The sequence below is a fragment of the Muntiacus reevesi genome, chromosome 7 (assembly GCF_963930625.1).
Source record: "Muntiacus reevesi chromosome 7, mMunRee1.1, whole genome shotgun sequence".
NCBI classification, from domain to species: Eukaryota; Metazoa; Chordata; class Mammalia; order Artiodactyla; family Cervidae; genus Muntiacus; species Muntiacus reevesi.
Window position 1 is genome coordinate 9,695,322 of NC_089255.1, and position 13,861 is coordinate 9,709,182.

Sequence of the window (13,861 nt, forward strand, 5' to 3'; positions counted from 1 at the left end):
TTATCTTTCCACTCTCTATACAGCCTTTTGACAAAGTTCAGAATTTTTAATGTAGTCAAGTTGTTGTTTCCTATGTGATTTATGCTCTGTTTCTTGAGTAAGGATTATTCCCTACTTTGTGTAATGAGGATATTATTAAACAAACATATTTAAAAACACAGGTCATATTCCCAGAAGTCCTTTATAAATTAGAAGCTATACTTAAACCCACAATTATGCCTCCATTTCACCAACATTTACTGTGTACGTAACATCTATCAGGCACTGTGCTGGGCCATCTATAATGTACTCAAGTAGAGCTCTCTTCAGAGAATGTTACAGAACCAGCGTTACAGTCTAACCATCATTCATCCTCCACCCATCCCACAGGTGCTCACCCAGCACCTGGCACGCATCAGACATTGTACCGGGGACAGAGAGTATAATAAAAGACTCAGACTAGCCCTCGGGAGGTTCCCGATCTACCCAGGGAAGCTGCTTTTCGTGGAAAGGGAAGAATTCTTTCCTGCTGGGAAGAAGCCTCAGGACTCTCCTTCAGACACACACGCTGTCTGCAGCCAGACTTCTTACCAGAAAAAAAGACAATCTGTCAACATGTGAGTAACAAGCAGAGAAAGCTCTGCACTCAGTTTAAGGCTTCAATGCATTTAATTGCTTTGATTTGCTTTTGTTAAATCTTGCAAACCAGTGCATATTTATACTTTATCACTTTCTATTCAGAAAGCATACATTTTGTCCAATCTACCCTCAGTAGAAAGAGAAGGCTTAACATAACCTCTCTCACTAAGTCTTCTCCTTGCAAGCTGCTGGCAGAAATGAATTCTCTTGATATATTCTAATACTGGAATTTAAAAACCTCAATGTCATAACAGTTAAACTCTGCAAGGAAAAGCTACATTTCTTTACCTGAAGATTCTTCATGAAATTTGATAATGGTTCCTATCTAATATATAAATATCAATCCTGCTTAATTCTTGTAGAGAGTTTACAGTACTGGATAGTAAACTCTCATTCACTTCTTCAGTCTGGCAAAGTATGAGGACAGCAAGGCACTCGCCATATTTATTAACCAAAGGGGTGCGAGTATCACAGATCAAGTAAATACAACAGAAAGATTTTAACAAGGAAAGTGGCTGGTGTCGTTGGCCCCGACTTCACAGGAACATGATCAGAGAAGTTAGGAAACCCCAGTACTGTCATTGTGACACAGCTGGACTCAAACCCAGACCAGTGCGGTTCTGAATCTAACACCCCCCACCTCCACCTCTTAGAATGCACTTCAGTGTCACCAAGGGCATAAACGTGAGACAGAATACTGATCACTCTAATTGTAACATCTTGTCATGTTTCATGCAAAACTAGTACAACTAAAGTTCAAGCCGGCACTTATTCCCTTTCTATTTCTGGTAGTACAGTACCGGTACAGTTAACAGTTTCTAACATAGTTCCTGGTTAAATATTTGTTAAAACTATCTAACATTTGTGTTAGAAATGCTTTTATTTATTTCTTTCAAATTCCTATTTATGTCTATTACCTTACTGAATAAGTGAGAAAAATGCCTTTTAGAAATGTCTTAAACTGGTACAGGAATAGAATTAAACATTCAGGTCTAGATATGTCCAGTAAGTTAGGCAATCAGTTTATCTGCTTGTTTAGAATGTATCAGGGCTTCCCAGGGGGCTCAGGGCCAAGCAGGAGACTCAGGTTCCATCCATGGATCAGAAAGATCCCCTGGAGAAGGAAATGGATACCCACTCCAGTATTCTTACCTAGAGAATTCCACGGACAGAGGAGCCTGGTGGGCAATAGTCCACGGGGTCGCAAAGAGCTGGACACGACTGAGCGACTAAATAATAACAATAGTAAGAAGAGAGTGCTATTCGCTATAGGTGGTTAAAAGTCATAGATTTCTCCCGGATGACAGTTCCTAAACTATCTCCTGGGGCATGACAAAATGTGACCCATTTGGGGAACAAGGTATTAGCATCATATGTCAGAGCCAACGATCATCCAAGAAGGAGAATATTTAGCTGAAAAACAGTGTTTGGGTTCATATTCTAGTGGGTGGCTGTGAGTGTCTCCCTGCCTCATTTCATAAGAAGGCGGAGGGGAAAGACTACAGCCAAGATGTCTAAACAGAGCCTCAGTCTGTATCACATAAGGTACAGATAACACATCTGCTAGGTGTCTTTTTTTTCTTTCCAATTTTAAGTATTAAAAAAAAATTCCTCTAAGCTTGTTACTTGGTAGACTATAAACAAAACCTTAGAAAAAGAAAAAAAAAACACTTTCATAATCTGCAGTCTATTGGAAAACCTTGTACTTCACTTAGTAAATGAGAAATTATCCAATTCTTTCAAGGATCATCTAGAACAGCATTGTCCAATGGAATTATGTGAGCTTGTAGTACATTATTTTGAAATTTTAGGTGCAACATTAAAAAAAAAAACAAAAAGAAATTAATTGCAATAATGTTAACTCAAGATATATAAAATATTATCATTTCTATATTGAATCAATATAAAAAGTATTAAAATACTGACATAATTTTTTCTAACACTTCAAAATATATATTTTGCACTTACAGCACATCTCAACTCAGGCACTAAATTTTCCTCAGAAGCACTTAATCTAGATTTATAAAATTCACAGTTGAAATGCAGACACCCAAGTTGTTCCCACAAATACATAAAACCTTATCAATAACTGAATATCAGTTCTAAATTGTAAAAGACCTAAAATGAAATAAAGTGAAAAATTCAGTGCCTGAGTCACACTAGCCATACTTCAAATTGTTCAACAGCCAGATGCAGTCACCATATTGGACGATACAGATCTAGAGCTTTCATTTTGCTTATCTTGTCAATTCTAGTAAGAATTCCGCCAGATGAGGAAAGGTCTGTTTACTTGTGAAGAAAATCCAGGAAGACTAAATCACAATGCTCCCCCTTTCTAAATGAGTGAGTATCACATGGCAGGATATAGTCACTCTGTTTATTCACGACAAAGATGATCTTCCCTGGTCTAGACTAACATAAGATGATAGAAACGGCAGTTCAAGATGTTGAGGTTCAAACTGGAGACATTTTAAAACCATGGATATTCTTTTGAGCTGGCCTCTCTGCCTCCCTTCTAAAAGGATCTCGACAGATTTATTGGCATATTTATTGAGATTCACTAGATACTGGTTCCGTATGCCCTGCTCTACACACAATCATTTAATCTCACAGCAGTCCTATGAGATGGGGTGAGAGCCGGAGAGGGTGTTAATGATTTATTCAAGGTCATATACCTAATGATAAAGAGCAGATCTGGGATTCAAGCTCAGAAATTCTGACTAGATTAAAAAAAAAATGCCTGCCTTTAGAAATGCCCTCATTCCAACCATATACCTGAAGTTCCTACTTCTCAAAGGCTCCGCATAATCGTCCTGGGGTAGGCAGGGCAGAACAGAGTGGGAGTCAGCTTTGACTTCACCAGTGAGGCACGGGAGCTGTCTGGCAGAGCTGACCTCCCTACCCTACATCCAAGACATCCGGAATCAGGAGCCAGGCACGGGGAACTTGCCGTCTCCTGTGTACCCACACACTGCCATCTTTGCTGCGTTCAATCTTCCAAACCACTTTGGAAGGAAGTCACATCCGCACTTGGAGAGATGAGAGTCCCACCAGGTAAAGAAGCCTGTCTTCGGTCACATGGCCAGCAAGCACCGCAGCTGGAATTCTAGGCCAGACCTGTGTCTAGCCGAGGCAGAGTCTCAGCCTAGGGCCTCCTCACGTCAAGGCTCTCCCCGAACCACAAAGACTCGCTCTGCTTCAGGGAAAGCTTCCACCAAGCTGATATAACATGTAACAGAAGGCAGGATCAGATTTCTTTGTAATTCAGATGCTGTTAATCAGAGTGGTTGTTCTTATGTCCCTGACTTGGTAATGTTTTATATATTTATATAGGATGAAACCACAATTCAAAAGAAGAAAAAGAGATACACAGCAGGTTGGTTTTATCTGGTTAAATCTGCAGAGACAGGGATTTCAAGGGCACACACAACTTAGCTGTTGAAGGCACTGGCAGGATGGAATTGGCTCTTCCCCGGAGCTGAGCTGAACAGGCCAGCCTGGCGCTGATCCAGGGTGACAACTCACAGAGCGGCATTAAATCATCACTGGAGTACCTCGGAAACAGGGGCCACTTAAGGTGGGGGTACTCTCGACTCCTTACATAACGGGCAAAATGGCAACCAGACCTGTTTTCACTCAAGGAGACAGTGCCTCTGAGTGGAAAGAAACACTCCTCAGCAGTACAGGCCTGTCTCTGTTGAGAATATTCCCCTCGTAGAGCCAAATGAGGAAAAGCAGGCCCCACACCAACCCCATGTCGCCCGGCTGGCAGGCCTCTGCAAACCTGGATCTGAGCAGCGTATGGCAGACTGTTATTATCACCCAACTTTTAAACAGGTTTCTGAACACCTGCTCAGAACATCACAGGTAATAAATCCCTTATTTTCAACATGCAGGGAGAGGTATGTACTTTTCATTAGTAGTCTTTGTAAATAGACAGTTTCTCCCACCCCCACTAAATAAATACAGAGCAGGTATTTAAAGATTATCAGATTGATAAAACGCCAACAGGACACCCACCTGTCTTGGGTCAGCCCTGGCTTTCCCACGAGCAGGAACTTTTCTCAAATAATTCCATAACTCATCAGCTTACAGTTTCCATTAAAGAAACAAAGAACCAGAAAAACAAGTCAAGCTTCCCCAGCTAACCCAACCAGCAGTCCTTAAGACAGTTTTAAGAACATTTGAGAAATCAGTACTTCATGGTATTAACAGCAATTTTTCCTTCTCCAGAATCTAGAAAACTAAAAAGATAACCTTTCCACAAATGAGGTGATATCTGTGAAAATACTCCGCAAATCCCCTGCACACAGAGGACCCTCCTGGGCAGGGTGTCAGTCAGGCCCAAATACATCCCAAGCACTGGCTCCTTGGCCTGAGCCCCACCCAGAAGTTCAGAACAAGAGCAAGGACCCTAGCGCAGCAGTCTCCAACCTTCTTGGCACCAGGGACCGGTTTCATGGAAGACAATTTTTCCATGGACCGAGGTGGGGGTGGGGGTGGGAATAGTTTCAGGATGATTCAAGTGCATTACATTTACTGTGCATTTTATTTCTATTATTATGACATCAGCTCCAGAGGTCAGGGACCTGCCCTGTAGGCGAGGATGAACAGGCCTCTGCCCTCTGAGAACCAGACTCGAGCAAAGTCTTTGAGGATGGTTATTATTCCACTGCCTTGATTTCCTTGAATGCATATTGGTTATTCAGCCTCAGTATTGTTGCTAATATTCTCTCAAAATGATGTTTATAAATTAAAATCTATAGAGTTAATCATAAATCACTTATTGTTAGTCAACTGTTTTCAACTTCTATTTAAGCAAATCCTCTACCCGAGCTGTCTTCAAGTGATACAATTGGGTAATTTGAACTAGCCATCTCATCTTCCCCTTTCAGAGAGAAATGATAACAAAGGGTGAATGGTCCACAGAGACGCTCAAAAAGAAAGACAACTTAAAGCCAGCTTTGCCCATTATAAAGAGCCCTGAAACTTGTTTATAAATGGTGACAGAACAAACCATGTCAGATTGAAGTAAGTAATTTACAGCATTAAACTTAATAGCATTTGTCAAACTTTACAGAGTCCTTTACAACATTTGTGTATGTTCATCAAAGTGGTGTATCTAGCAAAAAACAAAAATAAAAAAAAACTAGTGCTTATCATTCAGGGCCCAGAAGTTTGAAACACTGTACCTCTTTCAAGAAGTAAGTTGCTACCCACATGTAAAGGGCATCTGATTTCATTGACTCACCTATTATATCTGTAGGAATGCTGAGAAGTCTCAATGAGCAACTTCAGAAAAATGCCACCTGGAGAAACAAATTGAACAAAGAATTACTTTTTTTAAAAAAACACAAAAGGAAGACTTACCGTGCAATTTTATATCTCATTAAAATATGTGACGTTTCAAATATTGGTCCCCAGGATGCATATAAAGTTTTGCTTGTAATACAAAGGAGCCACCCCTTCCTAAGAACACTGATGCACTAACACAAGATCCAAACCACTGAAGAACTAGAAAAACCAAGAGGACAGTGAGGAAGGTCCATGAACATGCAGTTTATGACATCTGTTGAGGGTACTTTATAAACAAACATAAGAGGTCCAAATAATCCAGAAATGAATTATAGGATGACACAGAAAATTATAAATGAGGACTCTATCCTGGCAGCACTTTATATCCTTTTCACTTACTCTGCTAACTTCACTAGGATGTCAATGACTGGAGAAATGGAAAAATGGTCATTAAAACTCTAACACGGTAAACAGAAGAAGAATTTTTAATGATTAGTTTATTTCAAAATCAAGTATTCCTTTTGGTGTTCTCAAAGTCTTTAGGTAAACTTAGAAAATTATAAGCCCATTAAAATGATCATAAAATAGACCAAAATGTCTTCAGCATTGCTTTGAAATATTAAACATAAATGGAATAAATTTCTAAAATAAAATGTCACAGTTGCCATTTGTTGGGAATTTATTGTACACCCAGGACTGTGTGGCACCAGATTATAACGTTTCCAGACAGGGAGCATGTCCATTAACATATGATGAAAGAAGTAGAGAAATTTCCCCAGTATCATAGAGAAGCAGGGTTTCCAAATCAAGCTCTTTTCACTCTGCCATGTGGTCCCTTGAAAGCACCCCTTTCTCTCTATGTAGTCTATTCATCACCTCCCCAAATAGAAATCTGACATACCTTAATGTAAAAGTCTAGAAAAAAAACTGACTAGCAGATAAAATTAACCTAAGCTTTATGTATGTTTAAAAATGTTTAGCCTAATCATGTCATGCAGGACTGTAACATAATACAGGGCATGAGTAGAAGCTTATATCCAGATAACTAGACTAATACATGCAGCATCAACACTAACCCAGACTGGACCTGAGGTTGCAAAGCCAGCACGGGACTCAAAGGCTCCTCAGTCTAAAGAAATCACTTTAGTTCAGTTATAAACTTGAAGATACTTAATAATACTCACTGGGTTTCAGTTAAGAAAAATACACACATAAAAGAATTCTGAACTCATAAGGTCTTTTGTGATACAATAGCTTAGGGGAGTTATGATTTCTTTAAAAGTTTCTTTATAAGTTAGTTACTAAGTAAATTCCAAGCATTTCCCACAGTTTAACTTTACCCCTTCAGGGAACATCATGGGAGGTCATGATCAGTATTTTTATCTGGAAATAGCTTCTGTGAAATAAGCCACTAGGATTATTATGAATGGGTCTGTTAGAAATGAAGTTCTTGATCAATGTTTCATTATCTCTAAAAGCGAAACGGGTTACAAAAATACTTGAATTAGGACACTTTCAAATCAAAGATGACACTTAAAAATCTCTCTTGTTACTATAACACAAGCAAAGCTCTGGCCAGTTAAGACAGAACTCTGGAGACCCTAACAATAACAGAGAAGGCAGAGCTGACTCTTGAGCATGCGTGTTCAGTCGTGTCTGACTCTGTGACACCATGGAAGGTAGCCCAGCAGGCCCCTCTGTCCATGGGGATTCTCCAGGCAAGAATGCTGGACTGGGTTGCCATGCCCTCCTCAAGGCGCTCTTCCCCACCCAGAGATCGAACCTGAGTCGCTTAAGTCTCCTGCATTGGTAGGAGGGTTCTTTACTACTAGCGCCCCTGTGAAAACCATCTTGATCCCCACTTAAAGTTTTCCAAACTCACACTGCAAAGAAAAAACACCTCCAGTGATACATCAGTTCAGTTCAGTTGCTCAGTCGTGTCCAACTCTTTGCGATCCCATGGACTGCAGCACACCAGGCCTCCCTGTCCATCACCAACTCCCGGAGTTTACTCAAACTCATGTCCATCTAGTCGGTGATGCCATCCAACCATCTCGTCCTCTGTCGTCCCCTTCTCCTCCCGCCTTCAATCTTTCCCAGCATCAGGGCTTTTTCAGTAATACATAAATTTGGCCTAAGGCTCAGAGAAGTAAGGTATTTGGGAGTAAGCTTTCAGTATCATGATAAAGCTTTTCTGACAACCAAGTCACATCTTGTGAAACTACCAAAGTGATCAGAAAGATAAACAACGCCAATTCTGTTACTAGATTTGCTTGGAAAATAAGATGTTAGAGTTTATTTTTATTTTTTGATGTTATTTAAAAAAATACAGCAGACTAAAAAATGTTATATCACAGAGCCCTCAAAAGTTCATAAAAAATATTTAATGTGTTAGCCATTAGCTGTCAGGCACTGCTCTATTGTACTTCATGAAAATTAACTCATTTATTTCTCACAAAACTCTAAAGTAGGTACTAACCAAGGCTCTTTTAAAAGATGAAGCAGACAAAGAGAAGTTTAAAGAATTTTCCGAGAGTTACATGGTGTATAAGAAGTGAATATTTGAATCCACATACATTATCATATCTAACAGCTATATAATATAGTCAGGGTAGAAAATTTTAGTCCCATTTTAAACCTGAGGGAAACTAATTCTGAAGAGTAATGACTGACTTCCTCAAAGTCACACTGCTCACCAGTAAGTCCACTTGTAGATTAATAGTCCACTGAGCTATTTAAATTATTCCTAGCCCAATAAATGCAGGTACTATTTCTGCTAACAATAATTCTAAAAAAAAAAAAAAAAATGAAACCACTATATTTTTGCACATTAAGGAGTTAAAAGTTCGTGCTTCCCATTCATCCCCATTTGGTCCCCTGCCCTTTGGTTCCACTTCCGGAGATCAGGGGGAGAAACAATAGCTGCCTTCAGAGCTGGAGCCAGCACCCACGTGACAGGCCCCAGCTCTTATTTATTGAATTGAATTGCCAAAAACAGGAAGCTGAGTTTAAGACCCCTTCTCAGTTATAAATTTCTACAACTTGACACATGCACTGATTTGAATTGTTTCGTGTTACTCTGTAAAACTAGAACCAAGAAGTGCAAATTATCTCGGAAGTTAGGAGGCTGGGTTTCAGCTTAACTGAAGAAAGGATGTCATCAGAAACAGCTGTCCCACAGGGGTCCAGGCGGCCCCTGGGTGGGTGAAGAGGCAGCTGCTTGTGAGCACAGACACCCGCAGAAGGGAAAGCCTCGATAACTGTCCTTAGCAGAAAGAGGCATTTCATGGAAAAACCCATCCTTGGCGGGAATGGGGGCTCCCAGAGCAGAGCACTGTGTAAGTTACAGGACACTCTGCAAGTCATTTCTCACTTGATCCACAGTAGGAGAAGAAGGTGGTTGGGGTGGGAGCAGACCTTGTTTATTATTCCCACTTTACAGAGTAGGAATCTGAACAACTTAAGTTGAATCACACAGTAAATGCTAGAATCTGGGCTCCAACCTAGGACCTGTGACTCCCAAGTCCAGTGTATCTCCAACCAAGAAACATTGCAACAACCAAGACACGATGCTTTTAAACCATCATACTCAATTTATCAAGGACAGGGGCGATGACGGCCCCCAATGATGTGAAGCATGGAGGTGAATACCAAAGGAGATGAGCTGAAAGCAAAACGTGCTAAGACCCCTGCTATTTCACAAAGCATCCCTTCTAGCTCACTAAAGAAGTCCTCTGTATTTTTGGTAGACACACTCCTCTAAGGCTCTGCTTCCATGTGTCAGCTAAAGGAATTGTCCAAATTCTACTTTACTGTGCTATGTTGACATAACACATGCTTGGGGAACTCGGTTCACAGTTTGAGGGAAGCTGCTGGCAGCATAGTAAGCACAAAGAGCCGTGTCCAGTTTCTGCATTCAAAGTACAAACTGTCACTCAAAGACTAGGCTGATAGTTTAAAAAAGTCAATGAAATGCACTGACTATTCTGACAACAGGTCTGAGATAACCTCACACTTGGGTCTGACAACAGGAATCTAACAGAAATGGGTCAGCCATTGAAGGACTGCTGAACTTACAAGGTTTTCCAAGAAAGATGTAAGAGTGTCAAATTTCATAACCTGTCTACCAAGTAGAGAGGGTGGCAGATTGCCAAAGGCTGGACTGTGTTAAATCATGTGAAATGCTGGGAACCTGAACCTCTGCAATGCCTGCCCCATCACTCAGCCACACAGGGAATGATTAAAGTTCAAATTTTCAAAGACCTCACAGACTATAAGCCAAATGTTCATCACAGAAGCTTCCTTTTACTCTTAAGGAAAGAGAAATGACTGAATTCAAAAATCCTGACATCAACATGAAGCTCTTAAAGGGTAAGGTTTAAAATATCTGGGTACCACTGACTAGCCTACCAATGAGCCGGCAACCAGTCAGGCTCAATTAGACTGTCTCTGAACACAACAGGTTTGTGCACCAAATCTGCTATTGCTACGCACACAGAGCCAAACTGTGTCCATTCACGTAACTGTCAGTCATTCCCCAGCAGACCAGGAGCTCCTTGTGAAGAAAATTAACTCTAGCTTGCTAGGATTTTATCTCCCACACTGAGCATAGCGGAAGGCGCAGGGCAGATTTCAGGAATGTTTACTGTGTAAACCAATGGATGATTGCATTAGGAAGACGTCCCATAGATCATCAGAAAAAGCAGGATACGGGGAAGACAGAACACTGGGTTTACAGGATGGAGAAGATGATCAAGCAGAGGTGACCGCAGGATTCCAGAATGAGGAGAAATCCCCAGGGGCACCAGAGGACATGGAAGGAACACGGGGCGATGGCCACACGGTCCTCACAGGGGAGTCCTCAAGTGGGCACATTTTCAACAAACCAGCTGTCTACATCACAGTGCTATTTACCATAGCTAGGACATGGAAGCAACCTAGAGGTCCATCGACAGATGAATGGATAAAGAAGGTGTGGTACATGTACACAATGGAATATTACTCAGCCATTAAAAGGGATGCATTTGACTCAGTTCTAACGAGGTGGATGAACCTAGAGCTTACTATACAGAGTGAGGTAAGAAAGAGAAAGACGAATATCATATATTAATGCATATATATGGAGAGATATGTATATATTCCAGGACTGAGATATATATATATATTTGCAGGGCAGCAGTGGATACGCAGATATAGAGTACAGATGTGTGGACACAGGAAGGGAAGGAGAGTGGGATGAGCTGAGAGAGCAGCACTGAAGCATATATGCCACCATATGTAAAATTAGATAGCCAGTGGAAATTTGCAGCATGACGCAGGGAGCTCAATCTGGAGCTCTGTGACAACCTAGAGGGGTGGGATGGGGTGGGAGATGGGAGGGAGGCTCAGGAGGGAGGGGTCATAAATGTGCCTGCAGCTGATCTGTGCTAATGTATGGTAGAAACCAACACGATATTGTAAAGCAATTACCCTCCAATTAAACACACAAAAAATCAATGTCTGGACCAACCTCCATGAATTTCTTCTGTCCCGGAATATCCTTATAATACAGGTGGTGGAGGAGTGTGTGCATACTTAAAGTGCTCTTTAATTCTGAGAAACTTTCCTCTGAGTGACAACTACTCTTAATATTCTTGTTTACTTTTTAAACTTGAATATAGATATATGATCATTCTGCAAAAGAGAAGCAGTGGTGAATATCGTCAGGCACTGGCGATGAGCAAACCTCATCACGTACCCCAACAATCACTTGTTCAAGAACAGATCACTTCAGACTGGCAGATCCAGGTCAGCACAGGTGGGAGGTGAGCACAGCGCGCCCAGGGCACACGCCGGGCCAAAAGGCAGCCCCACGACGAGCTTGGACTATAAGTGCTGATGAGCCCTTTCTGTTTGACATTTCTCAGCAGCCTGCATTCCAAATCTGGGCATCAGCCTTAAGTAATAACAGACTAGTGTTCTGAAAAACGGACGCCAAGATTTAAACTCAAAATAAAGAAAGTCTACTCATTCAAAAGCTTTCCAAAGAGGGTAATATGGACTCACACAGGCCAAGGTATATGTACAGCAAGTAAAGACACCGCTCCAAGGCTGGCCATCCATGATAAACACTGAGAAGTCCAGGAATGAGCCTGTTTGACCTGAGGAATGCTTCTCGAAGATTCGTGTGAACGGCATCGCCATCACAGAAGTGAAGCTCATTGAGGGGTAGGGCTGTTACACCATCAGATCAGGCCAGCTCACCATTCTGGAAATGCCTTTCCTTTAAAGGATTTGCGATTGCCCAAAAACACAGCAAAGAAATCAGAGAAAAGGAGACTCTGTCTCTAAGCAAGACAGCTCTACTAATAGGATAGTTTGTTTTTGAAAGCCCAGCTTAAATACTTACCCTTTCCATTATCCTACATGTGCATGGAAGCATTTACCTGTCCATTATTTTATCCATTCTCCACCCAGAATTACTGGGCACCTGGGGGGGCATCTGCCAGGTACTGAGGAGCCCAAAACAAGGCTTTATTTTCTACTTTCCAGGAAAGGACTCCTCTCGTGTGCTGCTAGCAACCGTCTGCCTAGATGCCCTGGCGCTGCGCCCCCAAGACCCTGCAGGATGGGCTGGTGCGCCCCCAAGACCCTTACCGCAGGAAGGGCTCTGGTGCGCCCCCAAGACCCTGCAGGAAGGGCTGGTGCACCCCCAAGACCCTGACCGCAGGAAGGGCTGGGAACTGTGGCTTACACCACAATGTACGTGGGTCACTGCTGGCATTAGTACCTGAAGCTTCCGTCTTCAGGATCAAAGGCTTTGAGGTTTGCTAAACCTTGGACCTTAGTGAGCAGGTAACAGGATTTGGGTGGTGCAGAGACAATGAAAAGGATCTTCCTTTGCACCACAGACAGGGTCATCATGGCACGAGTGAGGACACCCTCTGAATGAAGGCTGGAGGACAAAGTCACTTCAAACATTAACTGCATGAAAACCGTACAACACAGCTTTCATCACTTTCAGGGACAGACATTTTGAGAAATTTGTAAAAATCCATATAACAACAAAGTAAAGGGTACATGAACCTTTGATAAAATATTCTTAGAACGCTTATGATGGCACTAAATCTCACACAGTAATATACAGTATAACTTATCAATAAAAGTCAATCCTAACACTCCTCGGCAGAGGAATTGTGTAACAAGGCTTGCTTACTACAACCACCAGCCCACAAGGAAGAAGGAGGCGCAGCAGCCACGCTCCAGGGAGGGACAGAAGGAGGCCGCTGAGGACCTGACACTCGTCAACCAGCCCTGCTTACCCGGGCAGGCGAGCCTGCGCGCCACAAAGAAACACAAAGATTTGGTAGTAAAGAATAAAAACGATTATATACAACAGAATTCTTGTTATGGGATCACTGTACAAAGTCTTCCAAACAAAACTTAAAGTGGGAGGTGGCGGAAACCTGCCCTGACAAATTAGAGAAAAGGAAGGCAAACACGGTAAAACCAAAATGATGCCAAAGCTGCGTATGCAAGATGCCAGATCTTTCCAGCAGGGTCCCCCCTGCACATTCGTCCCACTCCCAGTGAGTGTCCAGAACCAGGTGACCCCAGAGCCCATGTCCCTTCACTTAGGAGAGCCACAACCTGTCCTTCCTCCCAGACAGCTTCACCCTGGGTCAGAAGCAAAGCTCAGCCCCGCCTCCCCTCCCCGAGCGTCCGGGCATCACCAGGTCCCTTCCTGGAGGACAGCACAGCAGAGTTTATTCTCAAAACACATAATGACTGATCTTCCAGTGAAGATGTCAGAGGCTTCTGCAATAGCCTCAGATAAGGAATCCTTGCTGAAGCGGTCTTTAAAAATCAGAAAAGGACAAGGGATAAGGGGGATGTGGAGAAGGAACATTCTTGGTGCAGGGTTGAGGGTGGGGTTACCTGGGAAAGGGATAAAGAAGGAAACCCAACA

General features: G+C 42.2%; 1 protein-coding gene across 3 annotated transcripts in view; it reads right to left on the reverse strand.

Annotated features, from left to right (window-relative positions):
• The window catches only part of LHFPL2 (LHFPL tetraspan subfamily member 2), a 168,498-nt gene that overhangs the window by 80,142 nt on the left and 74,495 nt on the right, over positions 1-13,861 (reverse strand). For all 3 annotated transcript variants that reach the window (XM_065940060.1, XM_065940061.1, XM_065940062.1), the window contains one exon: positions 5,870-5,927. The gene's annotated coding sequence lies outside the window, so the exon portion shown is untranslated. The remainder of the gene's footprint in view (positions 1-5,869; positions 5,928-13,861) is intronic.